Source organism: Balaenoptera musculus, chromosome 15 (assembly GCF_009873245.2).
Source record: "Balaenoptera musculus isolate JJ_BM4_2016_0621 chromosome 15, mBalMus1.pri.v3, whole genome shotgun sequence".
NCBI lineage: Eukaryota > Metazoa > Chordata > Mammalia > Artiodactyla > Balaenopteridae > Balaenoptera > Balaenoptera musculus.
The window spans coordinates 290,265-308,409 of record NC_045799.1 but is presented as its reverse complement, the minus strand read 5'-3'; the positions used below and the strand labels follow the sequence as shown (position 1 = coordinate 308,409).

The 18,145-nt window shown below is 49.8% G+C and overlaps 1 protein-coding gene across 4 annotated transcripts in view; it reads left to right on the top strand.

Annotated features, from left to right (window-relative positions):
- Nucleotides 1-1,699: 1,699 nt before the first annotated feature.
- The window catches only part of DNAJC5 (DnaJ heat shock protein family (Hsp40) member C5), a 31,169-nt gene continuing 14,723 nt past the window's right edge, over nt 1,700-18,145 (top strand). For 2 of the 4 annotated variants that reach the window (XM_036825244.1, XM_036825243.1), the window contains exon 1: nt 1,703-1,907. The gene's annotated coding sequence lies outside the window, so the exon portion shown is untranslated. Of the gene's footprint in view, nt 1,908-17,887; nt 18,030-18,145 lie in introns of all 4 variants that reach the window. The other 2 variants (XM_036825245.1, XR_005016420.1) reach the window with 2 other exon arrangements.

Sequence of the window (18,145 nt, the reverse complement as noted above, 5' to 3'; positions counted from 1 at the left end):
GCACCTGCTTCCCTGAAGTCTCAGTTTCTTCTCAAGGTGAGGATAAGGGCACCCACCTGGCCCAACTGAAGGGCCTGCAAAGCACAGGGCTGGACTGCAGCCACTGTTGGTATTTGACAGTATTCTTCCTCTTATTTTCTCCAAACAGGTTGGCTTGTTTGTTTATAAACATATTTGTAATAATGTACTTCTAATATATATCGTGCATTTTGCTCATTTTACTTTGAGGAGCTATCACAAAAATTTTCAATGCTATTAGGTAACCCTTGTATACATCTTATAACTATATTCCATTTGAATGTGCTTATTTGTACAGTTGTGCAGGTTTCCATTTTCACTATCACAAATAACACCATCAAGAGCAGCTTGGTGCACACAACTTTTTCTGTATTTGGGAACATTTTCTTAGAAAGAATATCCCTAAAGTGGAACTAGTAGGTCAAGGAGGGACTCACTAAGGCCTGCTTCATTCATTCTTGCAGTGCCCAACACAGCTTCATTCTGAAATTGGTACCGGGTTCATTTGGTTCTCTTATTCCTCCTGTGATTCTGGCCCGGAACCTTTCATCCTTTTGAATCAACAGACATAGACACTAATCTGGCCCTTCTGCTTCTTGGTTTTCAAAGGCCTTTTCGTGCCTGCTTGACGTTGCACAATTTAATGGCTGCCAGGCGACTTCCTGAGCTCTCTGCCACTTACCGAGGCCCTGAGCCTCGGACAAACTGGGCAGTTCAAGGCCGGCATGATGGCAGAGAGGTGTAAGAGGGCAGAGGTAGACGGGGCTGGAGCTTGTTGGCAAAGAGTTTGGATTTTACTCAACGTGTATAGGGAGGCTTGGATGTCATGAAGTTTCTGTGTTAAGAATATGACTCCGCTGAGTGGAAAATAGCCAGTGGGCAAGTATGGAAGTGGGGAGGCTGGCCAGAAAATCTGTTGGATGGCTTCTAGGATGAAAACTGGCACATACCGGTGTACCAGGCACAGAGCAGGCACTCAGTAAATGGTAGAACTGTTTCTGTCATAAGAAGTGATAGGGAAGGGTAACGAGCAGGTCTCCCCTCCCTCAGGGGGTCAGTGAGATGAGCAGTGGTCGTACCTGGACAGGGAGGGAAGTGAGTGGAAGTTGGTTCAACTGCCCTTTCAAGACATTGTTTGTAGGTGGTTCTGGGAGGGCTCGGACAATGGCGGCGGCACTTCGGTGATTGGGCAGGCAGGCAGGAAGTCGCATCTCTGCGCTGCAGGGATGAGCAAACGTCAGTGCTAAACAGTGGCTCAGGGGCCGTCGGCCTCCTGGTCATCCCCACCAGCTCCCTCTCCTGTTCTTTGACGAGAACAATTAGGTTTTCTCAATCTTACGTAAAGCGCGGGGCAAACTCAGCTGCAAGACAAGTCCCCGCACCTCTCCCTCAGTGCGGCTGGCCGCAGCACCTGCCGGCGCACCGGAGAGCACCTGACGCTCTGGTGAGCAGGCCCCGCCCCCGCGCTCGGCCCCGCCCCTGCGGGGCGGTGGACGCTTCCGACTCCGCGGTGCGAGCTCCACCCACAGTTCCCGGGGCCCCGCCCGTGGGCTGTCACTCGGGGCTCCGCCCCACTAGTGGGCGGAGCCTTCGCCCAGCGCTTTGGGCGCACGCTCGGCCTGCCCCCTCCCGCGGCTCCGACCCGCCGGCGCTCACGTCCTCCCGGGAGCGCGCGCGCCGGTGCGGGTGCGTGCGTGAGCGTGCGCGCCCCCGCCGCCTCTGCCGGTGCTGGTCCCGCGCCCTCTGCCACTGCCCCCACCGCCGTCTCCGCTGCCGCCGCCGCCGCCGGGTCCCAAGGCGCAGCCCCGGCTGAGGAGCGCGTCGGCCGGCTGCCCAGCAGCGCCGCGCAGGGAGGAGCGGAGCCGGCGGGCGGGCGGGCAGGCGGACAGGTGAGCTCGCGGCGGGCCGGCGGCCTCGCGTCAGGCCGGGCGGGCGGGCGGGGGTTCGGGGTGACGAGAGCGGGATGAGGGGGCGGGGGCGGGGCGCGAGGTGAGGGTGACGGCGGGTGGGGTGAGAGGGTGCGGGGTGGCGGGGCCGCGCGCCAGGAGGCGGAAATGGCGACCCTCCCTCCCCCCTCCCTCCCCCCTCGGGACCGGGGGCGGCGGCGCGGCCGGAGGAGCGGCGGGAAGGCCCAGGCCGTGCGCCGCGGTCGGGCCACCGGGCCCGCGCTTGGGGGCGGCCAGAGACCCGACGTGCGTCAGCCAGGGCCCCCCCCCAACCCGAGCGCAGCTCGCGCTCCGGGGCCGGGGTCTGCGCGGGGCGCCCCCGCCCCGGGAGGGGTCTTTGCGGTCCTGAGGGCCGAGAAGAGGGGCTCCGCCGGTCCAGCAGCCACGTAACCTGTGCCTGGGTCGTAGGGTTATAGCTCGCGGAATTGAGCTTTGTTCCTTGACGTGCTGTAGATTAATCTCGCGGGTGAAAATCATCTGGTTTGTAAGAAAAAAATGTTTTCTCTGCTCGCGAGGACATCTGAAGCAGTGCCTTGTGTTGTAGTCTTACCGAGAGAGGGTTAGGAACTCATTGCCGCGGGTTCAAACTTGTTTGTGTTGAGCGGCTGGATCAAGGACTCGCTTTTTCATGTGCTTAAGAGATGAGTTCTCAAAATTCGCTCGGTTGTGCTATGCAGGAAAAGGAAGCAAAAGTTTCTGTTTTATTTTGGTTTTCAGGTTTAGGTGTGATAGAGGTCATAGACTGAGAGGTGCTGTGCTGGACGCCTTTGTCCTTACTAGTTGTCTGTTTAAAAACTACTTGGCTGACATCGACAGTTAAAATGCCCCGTCTTAAATCTGGTTGCCTGAAAGCAGAACTCTAGTCAAAGCTTCTGAGATTTTGTGTTCATTTATTTGCTTCTCTCTTGTTAAACGTGGTGCTGAGTTTCAGGATCGAGACACCTGTCAGACTTTGAGAGATGAAATTATGAGGCAGGACTTATGGGCTTTCAGAAACTTCCTGAGAGCGTGCAGCTCTCCTTCCACCTGTGTCAGAGTTGCGGGACTTGGGGCACCTCTGATGGCACGTGGCCAAGCCATGGGCTGAGTGGCAGGTGCTTTCAGCAGCACGGGGCTCTGAGGGGCACACGTGTTGCAGGACCCCCATGCCTGGCCCCCTTGGCCCTGGTGAAGTCAGAGCAGCCAGGGGTTGTCTGGTGAGCAGACACTAGAGAGGCACGTGGAGGAGACAAGGCCTTGCTGGGGGATCTCAGCTGTGGAACCAGTGTGGCCTCGGATGGGGACCCTTGCGGGGCAGGGATGCCTGTCAGGCCACCCCCATCCTCTGTGACCAGTCTCCCTACTACTGGCCCCCTGACTCACTCTGCGGGCCCCCCGCCACAGTGGCCTCTTTGCCAGGCTCTCAACAGACTCCTGTGCTCCGTCCCTGGCTCTACCCAGATCACTGGCGCCCTCACCCTTAGGCTCCGGGAGGGCAGGCCTTCCCTTACTGCTTTACCTGGAATTTCAGCTCGCCACTTCCTGTTTCCTGTCTCCCTTTCCTGCTTAGTTTTCCCACAGCACTTCATTCTTCTAATGTCCTGTGTAATATACTTATTATACTTAATGTTTTACTATGAGGTGAAGTCCACAGGGAGGCTGTTTTGTGCAGAGAACAGTGGCTGGCACATACTGCGTGCCCAGGAAATACTGTTGGAATGAATGGAAGCGATGATCGTAGTAGCAGCTCTGCAATACAGTGACCTTGTCACTCGGAAGTCATTGTGGCTGAGTACTGAGTACTGTGGCTGGGTTCTGAGGGAGGTGTGTGGCAAGTCACCTCCCCTTTGGGAAAGGACAGCCAGTTAAGAGGAAGATCAGAAAGGTACTTAGGATCTCCCTGTAAATCTTTTTGCAACTTTTAGTCTATAGTTAGTGCAAAATAAAAAGTTTTTTGTCAGATCTACCACTGGTAATAATGCTTTTAGAAATTTTGTCTTTGATTAACCCCCCAGAAAGTAAAACCCACATGCTAGTCCCAAATACTCAGTGACATTTGTTTTGTTTTGTTTTTAAATTTATTTATTTATTTATTTATTTGTTGGCTGCGTTGGGTCTCAGTTGTGGCATGCAGGCTCTTCCTTGCGGTGTTCCGTCTTCTCTCTAGTTGTGGCGCGCAGGCTCCAGAGCGCGTGGGCTCTGTAGTTGCGGCACGCGCGCTCTCTGGTTGTGGCATGCAGGCTTAGTTGCCCCGCAGCATGTGGGATCTTAGTTCCCTGACCAGGGATCGAACCGGCGTCCCCTGCATTGCAAGACCGATTCTTAACCACTGGACCATCAGGGAAGTCCCGACACTTGTTGATTAAATGGGTGAGGTGGAGTAATCTGTTAGAACCACATGAAAGTGAGCTGTTCCCGAGGCCTGCTCTGAATCCTGATGTGTGACTGAAGGACTCAAGTCATTTCCAGAACCTTCACTCAGAGTGAATTTATGTTCTTGGTTTTTCATTCATTGTATTAATGTGGTGCTGGGACTGAACAGATACTGCATGTTTCTTGGCCCTTTGTGTTCTTGAGTCCCCTTCACTCGAGGAAGGATGGCTCTGTGCTCAGTGCTGAGCTACCCTGGAGACGAGTGCTTTTTGCCCAGTCTCAGACCTGGCACTTGGAGTCGGGCCTCTGCACTGGTTCCTGTGCTGACCCACCTGACCCCACCGGGCAGGATCCCTAGGAAGCTGCTGGTGCTGCATCTCAGAGCCCAGGTGTGACATGCTGGCCTTGGTCCTGGGCTGCGGAAGATGCTCAGTAGGTGCTGGATGGGTGACTAAAATTGAGGCTGTGAGGCTGGGAGTAAGGAGACGAGGTGGAATTTTATTTAAGGTGGGACTTTGCTTTTAAAGTCAGGGAATAAAATGAGCATGATTTTTTAAAAACATTTTTATTGGGGTATAATTGATTTACAAATGATTTTTTTTCTTTTTTTTTGGCCACACTGCACAGCATGTGGGATCTTAGCTCCTCAACTAGGGATTGAACCCTGAGCTCCCTGCAGTGGAGGCCTAGAGTCTTAACCACTGGACCGCCAGGGAAGCCCCAAAATGAGCATGATAGACACAGATATAATCACCCTTGAAAAATTCCTGAACGCTTTTGTAAAGTCCTTTGTACAGGGTTTGGAGCATACAGTGCTGTAGGCAAACCGTATCTCAGCCAATGAGGGCAGCCAGTTTTCCAGTAAGGAAACAGACCCTGTGTCTTCAGGGGACAGGTGTGGAGGGTGACGGCCAGCTCTTGCCCACGAGGTGGACAGGAGACTCTTGGCTCTTGACGGTGCCCTGTGAGTCTCTAGGTGCTCCCCATGCAATAGTTAAAACTGCAGTGCTCCCCAAATGGGGCTCGTTTTTATGTTCTTATTGGATGGTCAGATCAGAGCATTCTTCAGCTGCAGACTCATCTCCTGCTCTGTCACAGTCCTTCCCTGTCTGTGTGTCAGCAGAATCTGTACTAGACTTTACTTCCTGAAAGAGGACGAGACTCGGGCTCACATGATGGGGCCCCACTAAGATGAGGGTCATGGTACCTGCCCTTACTGCCTGTCGGGGGAGTACAGGAGATGGTAAGTGGGAAGGTATGTCATCAACTGCTTCCTAAATTTAAGAGACACAGATTCTGAAAAATGACAGTAGTCATATTTTATGAAAATGCTATCCCTCATTTAAGAGGGGGAACTGTTGGGACTTCCCTGGTGGTCCAGTGGTTAAAACTCCAAGCTTCCAGTGCAGGGGGCGTGGGTTCGATCCCTGGTTGGGGATCTGAGATCCTGCATGCTGCGCGGTGCGGCCAAAAAAAAAAAAACAACGAGGGAACTGTTATGCTTTTACTGTCCTGATAGCAGGGCCAGTGCTCAGGTAGTGACATCCCCTGAAGAGGATTAACAGCAGTCTGTTACTGGTCACTCGAAATTCAACCCAGAGGATTTAAGGATTAGATTACCAAACAATTTTTAGTTTTGATTTTGTCTTTCGTTGTTTTTGCATTAATTTTGTTTGAGGACGTTGTATGGGTGAAATGGTATGTTCTCTCGGTTATTAGTACTTGCAGACATTTAATAGGTTTTGGTCTTTAGCAGGTAAGAGTTGTTTTAAATTCTAAGAGTTTTGCAAACATATTGGTAGCTCACATTGAAATTGCAGAAAAGAAGTACAGAATCTCATTCTCCAAAGAGAGAGTATGTAGTGAGACCATACATTCAGTGGGTGTCACTGAAAATGCCTTCGTAAGTGGTTTGCTTTTTGAGGGTTGTCTGTATACATCAAAGGTCCACTTCACTCCAAAATCATACTCCACTGTAGGTGTATCTACATCACTGGTTTTTAGAACTTAGTTCTGTGGCAGAAACCGTAGTCTTTTTTTCCTGACATTAAACCCAACTAATATTTTCAAATTGTGTGATACATTGTGAGTGATCAGTGAATATTTTTTGAATGTATGAGTGTAAATGAACCTTGTTCATCATCATGAGTTACTTATAATTTACTAAATATTTTTTTATTTTTGGCTATATTGGGTCTTCGTTGCTGTGCGCAAGGCTTTCTCTAGTTGCAGTGAGCTGGGGCTACTCTTCTTTGCGGTGTGTGGGTTTCTCATTGTCATGGCTTCTCTCGTTGCAGAGCACGGGCTCTAGGCGCGCAGGCTTCAGTAGTTGCGGCACGCGGGCTCTAGAGCGCAGGCTCAGTAGTTGTGGCACAAAGACTTAGCTGCTCCACGGCATGTGGGATCTTCCCGGCATGTGGGATCTTCCCGGGCCAGGGATCGAGCCCGTGTCCCCTGCATTGGCAGGCGGATTCTTAACCACTGCACCACCAGGGAAGCCCTGAATTACTTATAATTTTATTGTGCCTTTAATTTCTCTACACTGAACATGTAACACCGGAAAACAGGGCGGTGTACACGGTGAAATGTGCAGTCATTTGGCGTCTCCATTGCTGTGTTCTGAGGAATTCTGTGCCAGTTGGTTATAAAGTTGCAGGCCTGGAAGTCAGAGGATTGGAATGCTGACTTGCTACCCTGCCGGCTGAGCCCCGCCCTGGCTATCTCTGGGATGGCCAGCCCCTTTCTTAGAGAGCTCGCTCTGCCCTTCACCTCTATTCTTTTCACTGGGTGGAGTGAAATGCGTTATAGTGAGGCCATCAGAACTGAGTTCTCCTGTACTCTCTGGCCCTGTGGTGCTTCAGAGGTCATGAATTCGGGCGCCGGGGGTCCGAGACCATGGGCTCCCCGACTGAGCTGGACCGGGCTCTGCAGAGGGAGCATGTGCCACTGCCTGGCTTTAGTTTTTTCCTTCTGTTATTGGAAGGGATTAGCAGCATAGCAAATGTTTGATTTTTAGTTAGGTGGTCCCATTGGATTTTCCTTTATTAAAAAGGAGTGTCTTTAATTGTGAGAGGGTTTCTCTAAGATAAATAATGAAAAATTCTAGGTCAGAATACAGACTTTATTATTTTTGTCATATATTGCTAAATTTATATTTCCTCTGGCAGTGTGTGTCTTTTCTTCTTCACCTACACAGGATTTTAACACTTTATATTTTATATTTTGCTGCTAATTTAACTACTGCTATAGGGTTTGGATAATAAAATGTGAGATTTTTTCAGCCAGTTGCAAAAAATTTTGCTGTGTCCTTTAAAATAAGAATTTTAAGTAAATTAAGAAATAAAGAGTGATAATTTAGTGATAAATAGGCTTTTTAAGATGCGTGAAACCAGGCCACATCTGTTTTGGTTTTTTTTTTTAATTAACTGAAAAAGAAATTGTATTCCGGATAACAATTTTTACTGGACTGTATTTACCTGATACTTTGAATCATGAGGCTCATCACAAGTAAAGCTGAAATTTTTTAATGCAATTGAATGGCCCAGTTTCATTTTGAGATGAAACTAGAACGTCTACAATTTAAGGATTGTCTACGAAGTATTTCTTAACTTGTCGAAGCATAGTTGTCGTCTGTTGGAAACAGTTTGTTTTCTTCTAAAATTCACTTAGAGGATGCCTCCCCTCCCCCTACAGCAAACCCTCTGAAGCAAAATCTGCTTGTGAGCAGGCCAGGGTCACTTAATATGCATCAGCCATAATCCCCAGGACAGCCTTGCAAGGTAGCTGTTATCCAATTGTATAGATAAGGAAACTGAGATGAACATATTTTCTCTAGTATGAAAGTGTGGTATTGAAGAATAGCACAAATAATGCCGTCACACACCTTGAAATGACAACACGGAATTTACCTCTTAGAATGCTGTTTCTGTTGGTGACGTTTTCTCTTGCATCATCCTACCTGGTTGGGTGACCCTAACTGACTGTTAACCGACAGCATCCTCCCTGGTGTGTAGTATCCATGTGACTCCCACACTTGTTTCATCTGCCCCTTCCCTTTCTTTTATGAAAATTGATCCGTGACAAGGGTGACTGTAGCCCACTGTCTGAGGGGCTGTCCTGGTGGCCGAGTAGGCCAGCCTGTCCAGCCAGCTCCTGACGCCGTCTCATCCTCACTCAGGCTGCTGGACTGCAGTGCACGTAGGCGTTAGGGGCACTCTTGGACCTGCTCTCCTCTGGGGGAGCTGTGCCAACCTTCATAAGTGTCTGTGATCTGCCTTTTACTTGTGGCATTCCTTAAACTGCTCACAAAGTCGCAGTGTCGTGAGGCAGACCTGTCACTTCATCAGACCCCCCTGCTGCTCCCTGGAGTGGGCAGGGGTCTTTGTCCTGTCCTCACCCCAGAAGGACCATCCAGCTGGCCAACAGCTCACCTCTTTGCGGTGGTCACAGGGGCAGAGCGTGTGTCAGTGACTAGCAGCTCGGTACAGCCTTACCTGATTAGATGCCTGCCCCGTAAAGCCTTGAAGGCAGGTCTTTTCCTATATTTTTAAAAGGCAAACAACACAATAAGGCAAATCAGTGAAGTATGGATTTTACATCTAAAATGTATGCAACGATAATATTAGTGTTCAAGCTGAGAGTCAAAAGTACAGCCTACATAACTTTTATTCACCATTATAAACTTTGTGTATTTATTTTAGTTTAAAAACACAGTAAAGGGTTAATATAGTACCTAATTTAGATAAGGCTTGTAGGTTAGTACAAGAAAATAAGTTATTTGTGCTCAGGGCAGGGAAAAATTACTCCCCTTTGTAAAATGGTTACCGAGAGTCAGTCAGATTGTACAGCACTTGGAGCCAGACTTGGATTTGAATCGCAGTCCTGCTGATCCCTGGCACAGTGACCTCGCGATGGCTCCGTTTCTGGGCCTTAGTCTTCTCATCTGTAAGTTGGAGGCCGTAACAGTAACGGCTCGTGTTAATCTTGTACCCGGCACTGTTCTCCGCACTTCACACGACTCGATCACGGACACACTGTGCCAGGCTGTCTGCGGCCCCACTGGACGAAGAGGAGATGAAGCTGTTGAGTAACTGCCCAGGTCACTGAGCCCATGTGTCGCAGAGCCAGGCTCCAGCCCAGGCAGGTAGCCCAAGAGCTGCACTCTCAACACCCACTGGACCGGGCACCTGCCCCACAGGCTTCCTGGTCCAGAGCATGTGTGCCCCTAACTGCCTGCACGTGGTATGTGCTCCCTAGGTTGTAGGTACCATGTTGGTAAAATTACAGCAGTGATCGTAAGTTCTGTCACCAGTACAACTGTGATAGTACATGCATGTGTCTTGACACGCTTCTGACATCAGGCATCTCTTTACACTTGGCTCATCCTGGGGTAATTCGTGCAGCTCATACTTGGTTTCGTACTAGATTTGATGGAATGGTTGGTTTTGGTCATCGTTGCAGGGTCCATTGCTTCATCAGAGGCAGTCAGTCCAGCAGTGGGAACCCTGGGCGGCCCCCGCCCCAGGGGCTTTCACATGGGGCAGCCCCGGCTGGGGCGTCCCAGTGCAGCGCGGTTTCTAGTGGATGCGTTTCGAGACACGTTCCTGCTGGAGACACAGAAGACGTCGTGGCTGCATCTGCTGCGTTTGATGAACTTAGAGCCGCTATGTGTGTCTTAGGCGTCTGCTCATTCTGGAGTTGGAGTGTCCAGTCCCCTCGGTGGGGGCGGAGCTGCCTCCAAGGTGGTGGGTCGTTGGGTTGTCGGTGTCACACACTGCACTGCTCTGAGCCTGTGGGCTCTCCTGGAAGCGTTAAGTAGGTCCCTTAGCCTACGCGCTACTGTGTGACCGTGACTTTGGTCACAAGTATTTTCATGTGATATTCAAAGTTGAGGATTTGAATGTCGTGGTGGTCTCTAGATAGTGAGAAATCCTTCCTGGTAAGCATTCATGAGAGTGGACTTGCACCTGGTTGCCAGTCAACGTTACGCCCTTTCTGTCATGATACAGATACCTCCGGTTCTCCAGTCTGTCTGCTGACCTGCAGGCCTAGTCCGCGGAGGGCCGGGGGCAGCAGGTGGCTGCCTGGGTTGAAGGGTACCTGTGACTTCAGTACCTGAGATTGTAGGGGTTGTGAGGTTAGAACAGCAACACCCAGAAAGCTCCCCTGCTCATTACTTTTATAAGAAATATTTTTGCCTTCCACTGTCTAGTTTCATATTTAGCTTTGAGACTATGTTAAGGTTTTCTGGAAATGTTTGGTCATAGCAGTGGTCCGCCTAGAATCTCTTTCTGCAGCCTCGTGCATAGGTGAGTACCTGTTGGCTCCAGTGCTGTGATGATGGAAATGTCACCTATGTCTGTCGGTCATGTTCTGGTGTCAGGCTTCCAGCTTGCTTTAGGCCCGCTTTACACAGAGGCAGTGTCGCCCTGTTGTTTGCCCCTCAGGATGCTGAGCAGGCAGGGCCAGGAGGGCCGGGTCGGAAGTGAGGCTCCCGTCCACATTGGACCACGGGCAGCCTCCTCTCTGAGGCACAGGCTTTTGAGAATGTTCAGGGTTTTTTTTGACCCTCCTTGTATTCAGACACATAGTTAGAGTTGTTTTGCTCAACTTCTGACCTTTTCCTTTTGACTGACTGTATGTAAGCGTTAGTTTATGAAAGAAAATCCTTATTTGGTTTCTGGACATAAGTCACTACTGATAAAATTAATTCCATAGACCGTACTGAATGCTCGGCCAGTACTGGGGCAGTCGCTGAGTTTATTATACCTCGGAAGGGCTTAGGGTGCGGCCGTGCTGGGGCCTTTCAGCTCCCCCGGGGGTGTCTGCTGAGCCCTTGCTGGTCAGCCTCGGGCTCCCTCTGTGAGGGCCGAGTGTTCGGTGTCTTTAGTACTGGAATGCATGCTCTTTTTGTGACCAAGCATTGTGCTTATTGTTAGGTGAAAGTGCTACTTAGTTACTGTTCTTTGGTAGGTTGGCCAGTCTGCCTGGGGTTTAGACCCATTCTCTCTCGTGCTTTGATGATTGGCGGGGAGCCCTCCTTAAAGACGGATCCGTTTGACTCTAATTCTCTCTCTTTGTCTTAAGGTTCGGCATCACTGTTGCTTTTTATTCTTCTTAGAATTAAGGAAGAAAGATGACATCATTAGGGGTTCCTCTGTTTTCCGGAAGAATTTAGGAATTCTTTACGTTTGAAATTCATTTTAGGTTAGGAGTAAAGGTGACGGACGACTGTGGTCCTCAGCATCGGCCCTTTTACCCCTTCCACGTTTGTTGACTCTTGCTTATAATTCTTCAGATATATCTGCGGAGGTCATTGGTGGCCATTTCCTTCTACTCTGCAGTGTATTAATCTTTTCCTTCTGGAACAGATAATGAGCTCAGAGTCATGCATTCAAACCACTGGTTTTCCACCGTGTTCTGAGTGTGTCCCCAGCACTGGTAGGAGTTGGCCCTCCCTTGCCTGAGGAAGTGAGGTGCTCCAGACCCAGCTGGTTCCTTTTTTTTTTTTTTTTCCCTAATATTTATTTATTTATATATTTGGCTGCTCTGGGTCTTAGTTGCAGCATGCGTGCGGGATCTAGTTCCCTGACCAGGGGTTGAACCCGGGCCCCCTGCGTGGGGAGCGCAGAGTCTTAGCCACTGGACCACCAGGGAAGCTCCCCCCCCTCCCCCCCCCCCCCCCGCCCCGGCCAACTGTTTCTTGAATGTCCTTTTTCCAAGGTTCATCACGGATTTTAAATGACGATTCCTTCAAAGAAGAGAGGTCAGCTGTCTTTGGAACACCAGTTGTACTTCGTCTTTAGTATCTTTATTTTCAGTGAAGTTTTTCTTCTGTGGGGCCAGGCCCCAAGTGTGGGAGGCTATGCAGCCATGCCCGCACCGGGCTGCACCCCATCCCCTCCCCGAGGTGCTGGCTCATGGTCACTGCATCGCACCTCATGGCTGTGTCCCGACTCATCACCTGGCGGATCCCCTGTTCCTTCTGTCCTGACCCAGCATAGCTGCGCTTACCTCTTGTCTCCTGTGTGACAGGACTTGGTCCTGCTCCATCCACAGCATGCATTGTCCTCTCACTAACTGGAGGGTGTTGGCCTTTCTTCCTTTCTTCCCTTCCCCTCCTCTGACTTTCATTTGTCCTTTTACTTTTACACTGTCAAGAGAAATTTACGTTGTGTTTTGTAAACATATAGTTGCTTGTCTGTAAGTTTATTGCTGAAAATCCATAAATTGTTTACGTTATTCCCACTTGTGGAAACCATGTTTATTACAGAGCCTGGACCCTGCTCTGATGACGTTTTCTTCCTAGAGTAGTGCCTCTCTCTCCCCAGGTTCCTAACAGCCTTTTTCTTACATTATTAGCCTTTTTCTTAGCGTCTGTATTTTCAGACTACCCATGATATGATGTATTATCTTTGTGGCCTGGAACTTTCTTTACTTTGCGCACTCTGTCCTCCTACCCCTGGCAACACAGCGGCTTTCAAGGCTGCCTGTCCAGCCACATTCCTGCGATGACCAGCAGCGGGTGGGGAGGCTGGAGCACCTCATGGCAGCCCTAGAAACCTCTGCATCTCGGAGGGGCATCCACAGAGACAGTGAGAGGCCCTGGTGTGGCCTTCCCACCACGGCCTGTCCCCAGGGGACACAGGGGGCAAACCTGTCTGCACACCAGGAGGTGTGGCTCTTGGGATTACCTGCTCATCGCTTTTATTTTATTTATTTATTTATTTATTTTTATTTTTATTTTTATTTTTTAAAGGCTTGCCTTTTATTTATTTATTTATTTTTGGCTGTGTTGGGTCTTCGTTTCTATGCGAGGGCTTTCTCTAGTTGCGGCAAGTGGGGGCCACTCTTCATCGCGGTGCGCGGGCCTCTCACTATCGCGGCCTCTCCTGCTGCGGAGCACAGGCTCCAGATGCGCAGGCTCAGCAGTTGTGGCTCACGGGCCCAGCTGCTCCGCGGCATGTGGGATCCTCCCAGACCAGGGCTCGAACCCGTGTCCCCTGCACTGGCAGGCAGATTCTCAACCACTGCGCCACCAGGGAAGCCCTTTATTTATTTTTTTATGTTTTAGTTTTTTGGCCCTGAGGCGTGTGGGATCTTAGCTCCCCGACCAGGGATCGAACCCACATCCTCTGCATTGGAAGGCGAAGTCTTAACCACTGGACTGCCAGGGGAGTCTCTGTTCATTGCTTTTAAACCCACCTTGTCTTTGTAATGGATGCTTGTATTAAAATATGATTGTTTTAAGTATTATTTAATGATGTGTGTAGAAGTAACAGAATTTGTAGCTTTTGTAAAAATTTTTGAGACTGCCTCAGGTAATTTTGGAGGTTTTTGAATAAAGTACTCTGAGAATGGAACCAAATAGAGACCCCTCACCACCACCCATAGCCCTCCCCTGTGGAAGAGTGCACCCGCAGGTCCCAGGGGAAGACTGGACATTCTGTGGGGGCATCTGGGACTTTGGGGCTGGCATTGCTCAGACGAGTGATGCTGGTCTGTGTCTCATGCTGGGCCCAGGTTAACCCCAGATGGAGCGGATGACCTGTGGGTGACAGAACTTTAGAATAAAGTGTAGGAGAATTCACTTTGGATTTTGGGGTGGAGAAGGATTTACTGAACAAAAAAGAGAAAAAATACGTTCACAAAGATTTGATATATTCAGTTACATAGAAATTAAACTGTGAGAGGGAATTCCCTGGCAGTCCAGTGGTCAGGACTCTGCGCTTCCACTGCAGGGGGCACGGGTTCAATCCCTGGTCAGGGAACTAAGATCCCGCATGCCGTGCAGTGTGGCCAAAAAAAAAGAAAAAGAGATCTGCTGCATGATAATGTGCAAATAGGTAACACTACCAAACTGTACGCGTAGGAGTGGTTAAGGTGGTCGGTCCTATAGTTTTTACCACAATAGAAAAATGTATGAACTTGTGTTCATGATAAGTAAAAAGAGATGGGTGGGAAATCGGGAAGCCTGGGGGCGCCCATCATTGTGGGGTGTGGTCATCTGGGTAGCGGTTGGCCGGCCCCTTCTCTGGGACCCTAAAGTTCCACTTGTAGGTACACACCCTACAACAGTTCTTCCTAATCTGTTTGTGGTGAAGGACCAGATTTTATTTGTTTTAATTTCCAATGTGTCACAGGCTGATACTTTTGTAAACTACAATGAGAATGACTAGCTAGAAGAATAAGTCACAAACAAAACAAAAAAATGCAAGCCCAGATTTTTTTCTTTTTACGTTTTTAAAATAAGCATACAGTAAAATTGACCTCTTTTTCGATGTTCGGTTCTCTTGAGTTTTAGTACATAGAGGTTTGTGTAACCCTCACCCTGCTCAGGCTGTGGGACACGTTCATCGGTACCCGCCCCCACGCCCACAGCATCCGCTGTTCTGCTCTCTGGAGGTGCAGCTGCCTTTTCAAGAACGTCATGTGCATGGAATCGCAGAGCTTGTAGCCTCTGCGGCCAGCCGCTCGCTCCGCGCGGTGTCACTGACAGTCCTCCACGTCGTGTGGCGGGCGCTTCGCTCCTTTCTGCTGCCGGGTGGTGCTCCATTGTGTTCGCCTTCCGATTTGTTATCCTTTCACAGGGACATATGTGTTGCTTCTGGGTTTAGCGATTATAAATATTCATGTACAGGTTTTCCATGTGAACGTTAATTCCCATTTCTCTTGAATAAATGCTCAGGAGCGGGATTGCTGGGTCATGTGAAAGCCTATCTTTAACTTTATAGGAAACTTCAAACTCTCTTCCAGAATGGCTGCCCCATTTTGTGTGCCGCCAGCAGTGTGCGAGTCTAGCCGTTGTTCACCCTCACCAGCACTGGGTGTTGTCTGGTTATTTTTTAAGCCATTCTGATACATATGTAGTGGTGTCTCATTGTAGTTTGAAGCTGCATTTCCCAAATGAGTAGAGATGTTGAGTATCTTCTCCTGTGCTTATTTGCTATTGCTCTGACAGTTGGGTAAGTCTTGCTGTCAACTTCTGCCCTTAGCACTAACCTGAGCTGGCAGGGCATCACCCCATGCCCGGCACTGCCCTAGAGAAACTGTAGGTGGGAATTGCTCAGAAGGTTCAGAGGACCCCAGTAATAGCAAAACCTGGGAATAACCAGGCATCCTCCAGTAGAAGAATGGATTGATAAGTTGTGGTCTGTTCCCAAAATGGAATTTGTCCAGTACTAGGAATGAGTGAATTATAGATACATCCAGCAACTTGGGAGAATCTTAGAAATTGAGTTTCAAAAACAAGTCACGGGCCAAAAAAAAAAACCCAGCAAGTCACAGAAGGCTGCATACACAGTGTTAAGACCATTTTTTTTTTTAACAAGGTGTTTTTTATTTATTTATTTATTTATTTATTTATTTGTGGATGCATTGGGTCTTCGTTGCTGCACACGGGCTTTCTCTAATTGTGGCGGGCGGGGGCTACTCTTTGTTGCGGTGTGCAGACTTCTTATTGCTGTGGCTTCTCTTGTTGCGGAGCACAGGCTCTAGGCGCACGGGCTTCAGTAGTTGTGGCACACGGGCTCTAGAGCACAGGCTAAGTAGTTGTGGCGCATGGGCTTAGTTGCTCCATGGCATGTGGGATCTTCCCGGACTAGGGCTCAAACCCATGCATTGGCAGGCGGATTCTTAACCACGGCGCCCCCAGGGAAGCCCAGGACCATTTTTTTAAGCTCAAAAAATTAAAACGAAATATTGTTTAGGGAGAAACATATGAGGTAAATTTCTTTAAGCAAGAGATTGTAATAAACATTGCTTCAGGGTAATGTATATGGGGAGAATGCAGGAAGTTTCAAAATTATTGGTAATTTTCTAGTTTTTAAATTGAAGGATGGGATCATGGTGTTTATTTTATCATGATGCATCATGACTTATGTGTGCCATATCTTCCTTTCTCTGTATCAAATATTATATAAAATATTTAAAACAGAACGAAGGGACTTCCCTGGTGGCTCAGTGGATAAGACTCTGCGCTCCCAGTGCAGGGGGCCTGGGTTCGCTCCCTGGTCAGGGAACTAGACCCCACATGCATGCTGCAACTAAGAGTTTGCATGCCGCAACTGAGGAGCTCACGTGCTGCAACTAAGGAGCCCGCCTGCCGCAACTAAGGAGCCCGCCTGCAGCAATTAAGACCCGGCGCAACCAAGAAAGGAAGGAAGGGAGGGAGGGGGATTGTAAAAAAAAAAAACAAAAAAACAGAACCAAAATAGCCTTCCTTTTAAGACGTTTTCAAATCTGTTTCTTCCAAAGTTGGCATATGATTTTTCCGAAGTTGGCATATGATTTTTTCCTGCAATAGTAGGTTGAATTCAACAGCAACTCTTAATAAACATTCAGTGCATGCTGATATTACACATGGAGATACAAGAGTCAGAATATACATCTCTTTGCCCTGAAGATGTTTAAGTCTTCTAAGGAGCATAGACGTGCCCTGTGAGCACGGGGATTTTGGTCCGTTTTGCTTATTCTGTTCACCGCTGAATCCCCAGCTTTGAGAGCAGAGTGTGGCACATGGCAGGTGCTTCATAACCATTTGTTGAACAAATAAACAACACGGACATGTGCTCAAGGTTCAGGACGGCTCCATCGAAGGTGATGGGCTCTGCTGTGCATCCGTGGAGCGGGCGCCAGGACCGGCCTTCTGGGACCAGGGATGCCGCCTCGGGGTCGGAGGTCTAAGTAGGGGTTCCGCGTAGGAGGGGCAGGACGCTGAGGAGGCCCCGGGTGCTCAGGGCTGGCAGCGCTGCCTCTGCCTAAGAGCGAGCTGTCAGGCCGCGAGGCCCGGTGGGCGCAGTGGCGGGAGGAGGCTGGTGTCAGACAGGGTCTGTGTCCACAAGGACCTTGTAGGGCAGGCCCGGGAGCTGGGCTTTGATGCTGCAGCCAGTGGGCTGTTGGAGAAGGACCTGAGTGGGGTGGCGACAGGAGTAGAGCCATGCTTTACAGACTTGTCCTGGCGGCAGTGAGGGAGGACAGACTGCGTATCCTCCAGAAAAGCCTCCCCCTTACCGGACCCCTGCCTCTTGGGGATGGCGAGCTTTGACTGGTTTAAAGCCCATTTTTCCCTGCTCGTATGTGGCTTGTGTTGTCCGCCCCGCAATGTGGACGAGCCCCAGTACTCTTCCTAGCAGCACCAGGAGGCACTACAGATTTGCAGAATGTGCCCATTGTTTGTTTTTAAAGGTATGTGTTACTAAAAATGACGCAGCCTAAAGGTCAGGACCTAACCCTCCTGGAGCCAAGGCTGGGAGCATAGCTGGGATGGCGGTTCCTGAGCTATAGCAGGTGTAGCTCAGGTAGATGTGGCTGCTCCCCAGGTGCTGACATGGGCCTCGGGGATGCCTTTGAAATTTAATCGAAACGGGTTTAGGAAAAACCAAAATGCTGAGGTGCTACCTCAAATAGCAGATGCTACATTTCCTGGTGGTCCAGTGGTTAGGACTTGGCGCACTCACTGCTGTGGCCCAGGTTCAATCCCTGATCGCGGAACTTAGATCCTGCAAGGCACACAGCACAGCCAAAAAAATACAAAACAAAACAAATAACAGGTGGACTCCTGGACTCCTCAGGCAAAGACTAGTCACCAACTCAGCACAGCTGGCCTGTTCCTGGACCTTGAGGCTGGCGGCAGAGGACACCTGGTTCCCCCGTGACACTGTAGTGGAGCCTCCTCACGGCGTTGAGCCTGGAGCTGTGTGCCCGTGGTGCCAGGTATTGGGGAGATGGGGGAAATCAAGGGAAGGAGCAGGCAGGTCACAAGACCATGGGAGAAACCAGCTCTGGGGAGGGGAGAGCGCTGACCAGGTGCAAAGGGGATGGTCTTCAGT